Here is a 12,637-nt window from a genome sequence, read left to right on the forward strand (position 1 = left end):
ATGTCCAGCCCTGTCATTCACTCTTTACCTCTTGAAACACTCACACAGTGGCTTCTGGTGACATTGTATTATCTTGGTTTTCCTTCTACCTCCATCCTCAAAGGCTGATTTCAAATGTTGGCTCTCTCCTAAACCTCTTTCTCTTACTATTCATCCTCTTTGGGCAAGCTCACCCACTGCAATGGTTTCCTGTACCGTGCTGAGGACTCCTTAATTTATATCCCCACCTCAATGTCTTTCCAGAGCTTCAAGATACAAATATCAAACGTTCTTACTGAAATGTCCCACAAACACTCAAGACTCAAGGTTCCATTTCTGAATCCATCAGCTCCCTCACACGATATTGCTTTTCATTGCAGTCTCTATCTCAGTGAATTGTACCACTCACTCCAGAGACCCAGGAGTCATTCTTGACTTGATACTCCCCTTTCCCTTACTTCTCACGTCTGCTCAATCATCTAGACCTGTCAATCCTTCCTCCTAAATATTTCTAGACTTGGATTACTTCTTCTCATCTGTGTGCTACCACTGGTTTAAGATGCCATCATCTTTCACCTGAACTGTTGTCACAATCTCCTAACTGGGCTCTCTGTCTAAAGTCTTGAAACCCCTCCTCAAATACATTTTCTCCTATGAACCCAGAATAATTTTTATAAATGCAAATCTAGTGACCTTTCCCCTGTGTTGTCCTTTGGTATCTATAGGGGTTGGTTCCAGGATCCCTCATGGATACCAAAATCTGTGGATGTTCAAGTCTGTTATATAAAATGGCATATTATTTTCATATAACCTAACCTATGTATATCCTCTTGTATATTTTAAATCCTCTCTAGATTACTTATAATACCTAATACAATTTAAATTCTATGTAAATTGTTATTATACTGTATTGTTTTTTTAATTTCTATTATTTTTATTGTCACATTGTTATTTTTGTTGTTTTTTTTAATATTTTAAATCTGTGATTGGTTGAATTCATAGATGTGTAACTAGTGGATATGGAGGACTGACTATACTTAAAACTCAGCATATACCCTGAGGGAAATGTGTGTGTGTGTGTGTGTGTGTCTGTGCGTGCGTGTATGTGTGTGTTTCCTTTTGGCTGGATCACAGATCATGTGAAGGGACATAGTGGGTGCTAAGGCAGGAAATGAAAATTTAGATCACTGTGAAGAGAGAATTGAATGCCGTGCTAAAGAATATGAACTTTATGTGGTAGACAATGAAAAGCCACCATATTTTTCTGAGCAGAAGAATTATATCTGGCAGAAGTATATAGGATGGTCTTGAGAAGAAAATATAGAGGTAGAGAGACCAGCTGGGAAACAATCCCAATATCACTGAACATAGAGAAGTATTGCTGGAAAGGAAAGGATGGCTTAGAGAGCACTGTTCAATCAACAAATATTTATTGAGCACCTACTATGTACCTAGCCCTATGCTATAAGGAGATGTCAAAAAAGTATACTACATGAAATAGTCTTGATTTTAACAAGTTTATAATCCAGTTAGGGAGTGAAAACATGAACTTGAGAAATAATTCACAAATGAAGCATTATCATATATAATATGAATTATTTATTGATATAAAAATCTAAATGATTAGCAAAAACAAATAATCCAATGCTACATGATGAAAATGCTAATTGTCTGGTAGAGCTTCCCTTAGAGAAGGCCAAGACTGGGGAAGGCTGGAATCAAAGAAAGCCTACAAAGCCTTCCTTGGCTTATTTCTGAATGATAGATGGGTGGGATGTGGAAAAAAGAAAGCAGATGAAGAGGAGGTAGGAAGAAATGAAAGAGAAATGATGCTCTCAGGCGAGGAATCATGAGAAGTCATGAGACCTTTAAGTCCAACCAGTTCTACTATTAGAGATCACTAAACCATTGACACAAAAAAGGAAAGGTATTAATATATATATAACTTTTTAGTTCATAAAAAGATTTTGAGAAATAAGTAAGGTAATTCAACTGAACAAATAGTAGTGGTCAAAGAACAGTGAAGGATAAAGAATAATAAATATTTCATAAAAAGTACAAAAAGGGAAAATATATCTCAATCTAAATATCAATCTCTTTTCAAATTTTAATTAACACTCTTAGGAATTAGTAACTCAATTTTCATTAAAGAATGACCATTTATTTTTTAAAGTGAGGCACACTGCCTACCCTTAATCAATTTACTATTTAGTCAACAAAAATAAGCACTGGGCCTCAATTATCTCCTTAAAACTGAGAGAACTGAGCCTTAAGTTCCCTTCCACTTCTAACATTCTATGAATGTGTGCCTACAAGTTACTAAAATCCAAGCAATCTATAAGTGAGAAAACTCCTACTACTTTTTTATTATTGCTATCATTATTAATGTTAACTCTATAAGGGAGGGAGTGGCAAATTTCAGAACTCAATCAGGGGGATCCAAGAAGACTTCATAGAACAAATAGCATTCTAACCAGCCAATATTTTCTAATGAAAAGGGAAATAAGAAATGCAAAACACTAGGCTTTCTTACCCAAGTTCCTTTCTCATCGATTTCCTTCTTCCCAATCTTACCACTAGGAGGAGGGGAAGGCCTATCTCCTAATATCCCACTTCCAGGAGTCTTTCTTCTTGACAAAAACGTATGTCATGAATGCTCACCATCTCTTCTGAGAAACGGTGAAAACCATGCTCTGCAATTTAACAGCTCGTAATGCCATTAAGTTCAATACCAAGATACATGCAACATCAAGCTAATGCGATGCTAAGCTAGTGAAGTGCCATGCCCCTTGGGTGCCAGCTCATGACCCACGCCATACAATGTGATGTCCTGTGCAGTGTAAAGTTATGACCCATGTCATGTAATGCCATTCCTTGCATTGGCATACCTATAAGTTGCTAACCACTGGTAAGGAGAACGACAGGGTTCATAAAAGCTTAAGTGGTTCCTGCTCATTACTTGTATACTGAGAGCCAGAGAAGCAACAAACAGAAAAGCAATGTCCAAACTCATGCCCAGTACACAAGTTTCCTCAGGGCTATTTTTCCCTGCCCCTTTAAAAGTTGCGCTCTACCCAGAGTTACCTAACAGTCACGTGGCAGTAGGGATTCAAAAAATCACCATACCTTAATCAGCCAATGAGGTTTAACCTTTAGGCAATCAGGCACCGCCCCCAAGTGGGGAAGGACTTAACTGGTTTTTAGTCGCGCTACTCTGCCTTGACCCATCGTGTTCTCGGAAGTAAAGCGGTAGCCAATACCATTGCAGTTGCGACTGCATTTGCCTTCATCTTGGTCTAGCGCTCAGAACCATGGAAGGAGCCTGCGGCGTAGCTGTTCCTGGCTTTCTCGCCAAGCTGTGGGCATTAGTGGACGACACTGTCTTGGACGATGTGATCGGCTGGAATGAGGTAAAGGTCTGCGTACGGAGAGGAATGAATGTGAGGAGATGAATGGGGGCTCAGAAAAGATCATCCCATAGATATGGGAAGATTTGGGGAAGAGTCAGTGAGGGAGGCAGAGGAACTTTTCCCTATCTCACACTCCTTTGGCGCACAAATTCAGTTTCCTCTCAATATGAGAGTCTCACCTCATGGCTTTCCCTAAGGTTCCCCACAAAAGCTAACCTCGTTTTTTTTGCATATATTCTCCTCAGAATCTCTAAGCACGTAGCGTATGAGTGAAAGCTCTCTCACCCAGAATAGGAACTCTTCACAATGAAAGTGTCTGGATACACGCTAGTGAGCAACGCGCCCTGCCTTTCTCCAGAGTACAAGTTATTTCTGTCTATTTATTTATATTGTTTTAAATAATGGGAGCTTTCCTGCCTAGCCTACCTAAATTGAGTGTCTTGTATGCTTTTAGCAAGGTTAGCTTTTCTCACAGGTTCTTAGAGAACTTTCTTGTGGTGGACCTCATGCCTCGCCAGGCATTGTCGGCTTCTTCCAGCCCAGCGAGCTCGGGCTACAGAGGTTTGCACATTACCCAATCGGGCAACCGTATGCTTGCTCAGACAGTGTGCTAGGATTCTGATTTGTACTACCCTCTAATCACCCTGACTGGGACTCACCGAACCCAGTAGGATCTGTTAAAGGGAGATGTGGCCAATTCTCTAACTGGCGATAGTCACCTTTGCAAAGTATCTATGCAAATTGAGATAAAACTTTTTCTTTAACTTTATATTATTAAAAAAAAAACCCAAAATACACAAATACAGAGTGAGTGGCACAATGAACTGCTAAGTATCCATAGGAAACTTCAGTAATGATCAACTAATGACCTTTCTTATTTCCTACTCCCCCTATAATTATTTTGAAGCAAATCCTGGATGTCATATCATTTAATTTATAATTATTTTGTACATATAGATAAAAGGTAAGAACTCTTGAGGCAAAATATTTAACATGTAAATAAACAAGTGTGCTCAGAGAGTTTGGAAAAAATGAATCCTTTAGTGCCTTTTTCTGGGGTTTTCATGACTATGCATCTGCCCAGATGGCTTCAACCTAAACATTTGTGAAGGAATGTATATGAAAGTGCTTTGTAAATGATAAAACTCTCTATATATGTGATATTTTTTATTGTGAAGTATAGAGCCTTATATATAGTTGCTCATATTTATTAAACAACTACTCAGAAAAATATGAAAGCAAGAAACAATTGGTTTTAGTTGAACAAGAGGTTTTTAGCATAATTGAAGAGAAACATGAGCCTTTTAAACTTCATGACTTAACTAATAGTTTTTGAAAAATGTGTGTTTACACAACACAGCACTATTTTCCATTAAATTTCGTTCTTTCTTGATCCATTTCTATTGCCTTTTTTAAAAATGAATTCCAATTCTTAAAGCTTAGGAATATATTTTTTTGTAAATATCATGTTGACAATCTATGGTTAAAGAAAATCAAAACAGTAGATACTTCTGTTGAGGGGCCAGGTTTGACTAGAAAAGCGAGTGAGGAAACCTTTTCAGGAAATGCTAATAGTCCACATCTTGATGAGGTTTGGGTTATAGGTATATGCATTTGCCAAAACTCATTGAATGTATATTTAAGGCTTGTTCATTTTGCTAAATGTAAATTTTATCTAATTTTTTCCTAAAAAACTTTAAAACAAATAACAAACTCCGAGTTAATGATATGCATGCCGAAGTGTTTAAATGTGAAGTGTGCTGATGTCTGTATCTTTGGAAAACATTAAAAAAATAAGATAGGCCGGGCATGGTGGCTCACGCCTTTAATCCTAGCACTCTGGGAGGCTGAGGCGGGAGGATCACTTGAGGTCAGGAGTTCGAGACCAGCCTGAGCAAGAGCGAGACCCCGTCTCTACTAAAAAAATAGAAATTATACAGACAGCCAAAAATATATATATAGAAAAATTAGCCAGGCATGGTGGCGCATGCCTGTAGTCCCAGCTACTCGGGAGGCTGAGGCAGGAGGTTTGCTTGAGCCCAGGAGTTTGAGGTTGCTGTGAGCTATAAAGACACCACTGGCACAGAAAGGAAAAAATAGCATCTATAATTACAGCACTCAAATATGACCCAAATTTTATGTATTCTTTTCCATATTGGTATATGTATTTATACATACATATTTATCTACATATATAGTTATGTTTATATTTACTCCTGCATATTATGTGTATAATGTGTGTAATTATATATTTACAAATATGCATTTATTTACTAAATTGAGATCATATTTTGTGGAATTTTGTAATTTTTTAATTAGTGTATTTTGACTAATTTCTCATGGTATTAAATATTTTAAAATATTGTTTTAATGGCTATATAATAATACATCTAGACATATAAGAATTTACTTAGCCAATCTATTTTAGGCATTTGGGTTCTTTTTAATTTTCTACTATTAAAAATAATTCCATAATGACACAATGAGTACATTTGTACAGAAATATTTGTCATAGTTTCAATGTCTTTGAAATAGATCCCTGGAATGGGAATTACTAAGTTAAAAGATATAAACATTTTAAAGATAATTCTTATTACCAAATGACTTTCCAGAGAGTACTGATTTACAGGACCAGTAGTGATTTAGAAGTGGCACTCCTTATTAAAAAAACAAGTTTCTGTTAGAGATGTATATCTGCCTACTTTGCTGGCATACTTTCTTCTCAAGCTAACTCAGGACCAAGTGGAAGCCAGCTTTCTCTCTGCAAATTTTTCAGCAGTGTGTTGGCTCTGACTGGGTCTGAAATGGAAAGTTATAGTCTACAAAAAGTAATGTAATAAGGCACTTTTTGCAAATTGTTTGTTGGGAGCAGAGATATGATCATACAGGTAACTTTTATTCTGTAGCTGAGTTCCTAAAAAGTTGTGTATGTATGTCTATAAAATCAAGTAATAGTTTTAAGTGTTTTAAAATCCTAAATATAAGGTACACTACTGTAGAAACTTTGTAAAATGTAGATTTAAGTAAACATAACAAAATGTTAAACAGTGGCTATTACTGAGCAGTGAGTCTTTGATTTGCTTTACATTTTTTATAAATTTTGTATAGAATTAAAACTTGTAGAATAGCATATTTAGCATTATTCTACTTAAGTCTACTTATAATAAAATCTCATTTTTATATGACTGTATGTATATATCAGTGTGTGTATACAAATTTCAGTGTGTGCATATATACATTTTCAGTATACATATAGATTTCATTGTGTGTGTGTATATATATTTCTATAGTTCAGTGCATATGTAGACAGATATCTTGGAAGGGAGCCCTTTAAAATGTTAACAATTATTATCTTCAGAAGGTGAGATTATTTTTGGATGACTTTGACCTTTTATTTTTCTGTATTATTTATTTTTTACACTAAGAATGTACCATTGTTACAATCAGAATAAAGCCAATATTTATTTTGAGAAAGAAAGAAAACAATTAAAAGATTATATGATGCATATAATTTTGTATATTTTAAAACAGCATTGTATTGTGAACATTTTCTCATGAAATTTTTTTTAAAACAGCATTTTTAATGGTTACATAATATTCCATCATACAAATATGCTATAGGTGACTTAATATTTACCCCTATTTATTGGACATCTGAGTTCTTTTCAGTCAAATAATTTTTTAGACATAGGAAGGGAAGTATAGCCCTTAAAGGTACCCTAAATTATCATTCGTTTTGTAATATGAATAATCACTTTCTAATTCATCTTTTTAATGTGTTTATTTTTTATATTTATTTTTTAATTTCTATAAAGTTAAGGATGACCAAAATACACAATGTGATTAAATTAGAATGTACATAATCATATTTTGCTTTCACTTTTATTGCATATTATCAAACAGCTCATTATTCAGATACCATTTATCCTGTTTACAGATAATTTTCTCTAGGGCTTTTTTCACATCCTGACTACTTTTAATTGTGTCATCATTTGTCTGTAGCTCCACTGAAGGTTGATCAAGAGAAGATAGATAGACTAATCTTACATTTTGCAGATATTCCCTGGTATTCTCTCTTATCTCTGAAGGCCAGTCAATTATGGGATAAGCCTGAGCTGAAGTAGATTCTGGAGATTCTGGTCCCCAGAATTATTTAGTTTGGTTTATCAATAGCACCAAGGGTTCTTGAGAAGCAAAGCCAATTAAAGACAACCCCTTTCCCCAAAAATACACTCCTTCAATAAGAGTGCCTCGGGGAGTCTGAGAACAAATAGAATGAATTAGAATTCCTGGATTTGTCCCCTTGGTGTCTTTTGGGATTATGATGATCTATTTCATCTCAAAGAACTGATCTGTTAGGTAATATGGGGAAATGACAAATAAGAAGTTTTATCTAAATCTTAGTTAAATTAGACAATGAAATTTTAATAACATGATATTGAAGTTAATTTATTTTGTTATAATTTCATTAAATATATTGAATTTCTAATGTAAGAGAATGAGCAACTATACCAGAATATATGTATATCACTTTTGCCTACCTTTAAAATAACATTTTCATCAAAGTAGTATACTTTTGTTGTAGAAAATTTAGAAAATAAAAATAAGCAAAAATATTAATGTTACCATCCAGAGATAACCACTGTTAAAATTGCAGTATATCCTTTTGTATATGTGGGTATCTTTATTATTTATAAAATGATATATTAATATTTTATTTTATACTGTCTGGAAATTTGCTTTTTTTACCTAAAATATATTATGAATATTTCCATTCATTAAATATTCTACAGCTTCATTTTTATGGTTGTATATAACATTCATTTGTATGGATATATCAAAATGTATTCAGTCAGTCTTACAATATTTAGGTTGTTTCCAATTTTTAATATTATAGAAAACTGTTTAAGTTACAGCGTATAGCTAAATCTTGATACATGTCCATAATTATTCCCTATACATTCTAGAAGTGAAATTTCTAAGCTAAAGACTGAATATTTTAAGGCTTTAAAAACACATTGATAGAAATGTTAATATAATTTAAATTGCCACCAACAATGTGTGCTTACCTGTTTATCTGAACACTTGCCAACACTGGAGATTAACATTGTTCTTAATATTTGCCAATTTGATAGGCAAAGGATTATATCACATTGCTGCTTTAATTTACATTTTGAATTTTTTTCACACCTTAATTGGCTAAATCTTTGAACTGCCTCTCCATGTGTTTTTTCATTTTTTCCTAATAGAGTTATTGTCTTTTAATAATTTGTAAAAGCTCATCACATGTTAATAATAGTAGTTCTTTGTTATATGTGTTGAAAATATTTTCCCCATTTTATATTTTGCCTTTTAATTTTGTTCCTTTCTATTTTTAAATGTATGGTATTTCTGTACATATGTTTTCATGGTTTGTGGTCAAATCCATTGCATATTTCTTTGTGGTTTCTCTTTGTGGTATATTCTGTCCCTACAAGAGAATATTTTTGGCTTTACATTTTCATAAGCCTTTCCAGTTTTTTGTTTCTGATGCATTGTTGCTTTGTTGAAACTTCATTTCAACATTTCAAGGATATTTTTTGTCTTCCTTTATTTCTAGAATGGTCAGACCTTTCGCGTTGTGAATGAACAAATCTTTTCCAAAGATCTACTTCCAAAATACTTCAAACATAGCAATATTTCTAGCTTCATACGGCAGCTCAACATGTGTAAGTATGATTGCTTTATTACTGCAAGCATTAGTAGATTTCATTGGAATATCACAGAAAAATTAGCACTTTTATTTTAAAGTTATGAATATCACTCTGAGTTGAGTGAGGGCTCTTACTACAGTTTATTATTAAAACTCTACTTAGCTTGGTTTATTGATTGTGGTTCCAAACATAAAAATTTCCTTTCAGGCAAGACCTGCTTTAATCCTTTTGAGTTATAGAATCTTAAAGATGAATGGTACCCAAGCATTTATTTAGTTCAATCCTATCATGTTACAGCTGAGGAATGGGGCCCAAAGACATTAAATATACTTACTCCAGGTCATACAGCTAGCCAAGTCATGTTTGAACTCCATTACTTTGATTTAAGTAGATTTTTTTTCTCTCTCTCTAATATTTGGAATTGCACAGATGTGAGTTTTACTGCTGCCAGGATCCCCATTTTTTCTACGTAACTTTTTGGTTACCATTATAGAAAAATTGAGAAATACATAAATGTATACAAGTATATATATATACATGTCACCTTAAGACACTCTTTGTAAATTTTATGTCTTGCATATTTTCATCCTAGCATTGTGTCATATTTTCCCACATTTAAAATAATATTTTATCATGTAATACTATGAGATCATTATCAAGGCTGCTCTTATCTTTATATACTTTTGAAAAGATGCTTCAGTTTTTCTATATTTTCCTCAAATATTTATAATGAGCATATATTATTTTTATAATAAAACATAAACATATAAAATTGCTTTGAAATATTATTTTCAAGGCCTCAAAATGGTGATAGGAGGGAGTATATGATATATACACTGCTTTAAATCATATAGGTTTAGAAGCACAGAACCTTTATTAACAACACACAATATTTTCATTTTAAATATTTTAGGAATATCAACCAAAGGTATACGTATTGCTACAAGTTTAATTTAAGGATTTCTTCATGAACTACTGAGTTAATATAGTTACCCCCCATTCTTATTTTCATCTTCCAACTTTATGCCTTTGTTATTGAACCTATCTCAACATAACTAGAGACATAATGCATTTTCCTAGTTACTTTGAAGAATAGAAAACCATTTGTGCACTTACTCATGCCATCCCAGTGTTTTCTTCAACACTTTCCTTACTTTTAGATTTAATCAAATATTCTGCAGTGGATTATTATATACCCAATTAATAGTAATTTCAAATAGGAAACACATTGAATTATTGCTCCTCCATGATATTTCATATTTCTAAACTAATTTGCTTTAGAGTAATGTATATTCCCTTTATAAAAATTTTGAATTCGGTATTTATTGTTGTGGATTATAGATAAGAAAAAATACTCCTTATTATTTCAAGAATGAGAAATTACAATAAATTAGTCTAAGTTCATGGTAAGAAAATATAGCTTGACTAATAGGATAGGCAGTAAAAAATTAATAATCCTCCCTTTTAAGTTTAATGTGTGTGTGTGTACATTTGTGTATGTTGTTTAAACCTGATAATTGTCCATTAGAGAAAATTTAGACAATAAAACCACAAAAGGAGGAGTGGGTAATCACCACCAGTCTTACAATCTAAAGTCAACTGCTTACTGACAATATTTTATATACCCTAATTTTCTTACTGCTTATGTAGGAAAGATTAGCAAGCTCCTATTTTTCTTAGTGCCCCTCCTTTCCGCTCTCTCACTGTCCAAGAGTAGACTCTTCACTGATATTCCAACCTTTACTTCATTCTAATAAATTATATACATTGCTTGTTCTAATAAGTCATACATACTACTGTCTATTTTATTTTTAAAATACAAATCGGATTGTGTCATTCAAAAGTCTCAGTTTGTCCCCACCATAGTACACAAAAGAAAGTCTAACTCCTCAGTCTGGCATTCACATTCTTCTATAGTTCAGACTTATCCTCTGTTTTTTATTCCTTCTTGCCCTACCTCTGCTCTCATTCATGTTTGTGTGTGTGTGTGTGTGTGTGTGTGTCTGTGTGTCTGTGTGTATGCATACACACAAAGACACAAACACACATCTTTCCACCACACAGGGTACAGGATAGTTATTCTCTTTTATACACTTTATACCAATTTTTCTCAAACTACAGCGAAGGACAATTTTTAAAACAATTTCCAAGGCATGGTGCCTTCCACCTGTAATCCCAGCACCTGGGGAGGCCGAGGCAGGAGTATCACTTGAATCCAGGAGTTTGAGACCAGTCTGGGGAACATAGTGAGACCCAGTCTCTACTGAAAATAGAAAAATCAGCCAAGCATGGTGACATGTGCCTGTAGTCCCAGCTACTCAAGAGGCTAAGGCGAGAGGATTGCTTGAGGTCAGGAGTTTGAGGTTGCAGTAAGCTATGATGACATCACTGCACTATGACAAACCAGTACTTTGTAAAAATACAATAAAAATTGATTATTGAAAAAATGATCATGTTCGGTCACAGCAATATCAAATTACTATAAAAGTTTCTAAAGGACTACTCTTAGTTTATATACTTATATTATCACCAACCAATAACAAATGGTTTGCAAACCAGCACCCATCCACAAACCACATATTGTGTTGTTGCACAACCATGGACTTTCTTGTATCATTGCCTTTCTTCATGTCATTTCCTTTGCATGAAATACCCTTCATCTCCCACTACATTCCTAATATCTGCTTAAGAGTTCTTTTCATCTTTCAAGTTCCAGCTCAAATTTTACCTCCTTCAAGAAGTCTCATATGCTCCCAGTCACAATTAATCTTTTTTCACATATGCCCACAGTACTTCATTCATAAGACAAACACAGTGCTTATCAAAGGCTGATTGTTTTACTGAGGTATAGTTCACATTCTGTACAATTCACCCATTTAAAGAGGTCAGTCAGATCCATGATTTTTAGTATATCCACAGAGTTATGCAACCATAATTTTAGAATATTTCTGTCACCCCAAAAAGAAGCTCAGTGCTGAATATCAGTCACTCCCCATCCCCCCACTGCATATAGCCTGACTTTTTATTATAGTTATTTGTATATGTATGTCTCCTTTAAAAGGTTGTAAATTCTTAGAGGAGAGAGATTGGTGGGGGTGTCTTATTCATCTCTAAAGCAGGAACTATGAAGAAGTCTAGATAGAATACAGTGTTTTTATAACAATTATTATCACACATTCCCTAATTATTGAATTATTTGTTTTATAGACAAATTATTTGTCAGACATTATAGATAAGTTTCAGAAATCTCTGCTTTAGAAATGCCTTTGGCCAACAGCAGCATTTATTTCTCACAGTTTTGTTCCTTGAGAACTTACAGATGTGAAGGAAAACTACATCTGATAATGATCATCCACTCTCAAATGACTTAGCCCTTTCTTTAAGTTTTTTCATTTTCTATGTTCAACATGTTAGCAGGGGGTTTAAATTAAAGCAACATACATCGGATTCATCAAATGTTCTGGTGCAGATTTTCTTCCTATGAAATTCTATGAGAGTATTTTTATTCCTGTGACAAATTTTCTAGAAAGACAAGTCTGGATTTTCCTATTTTGT

The sequence above is a fragment of the Lemur catta genome, chromosome X, assembly GCF_020740605.2.
Source record: "Lemur catta isolate mLemCat1 chromosome X, mLemCat1.pri, whole genome shotgun sequence".
Taxonomy (NCBI): domain Eukaryota; kingdom Metazoa; phylum Chordata; class Mammalia; order Primates; family Lemuridae; genus Lemur; species Lemur catta.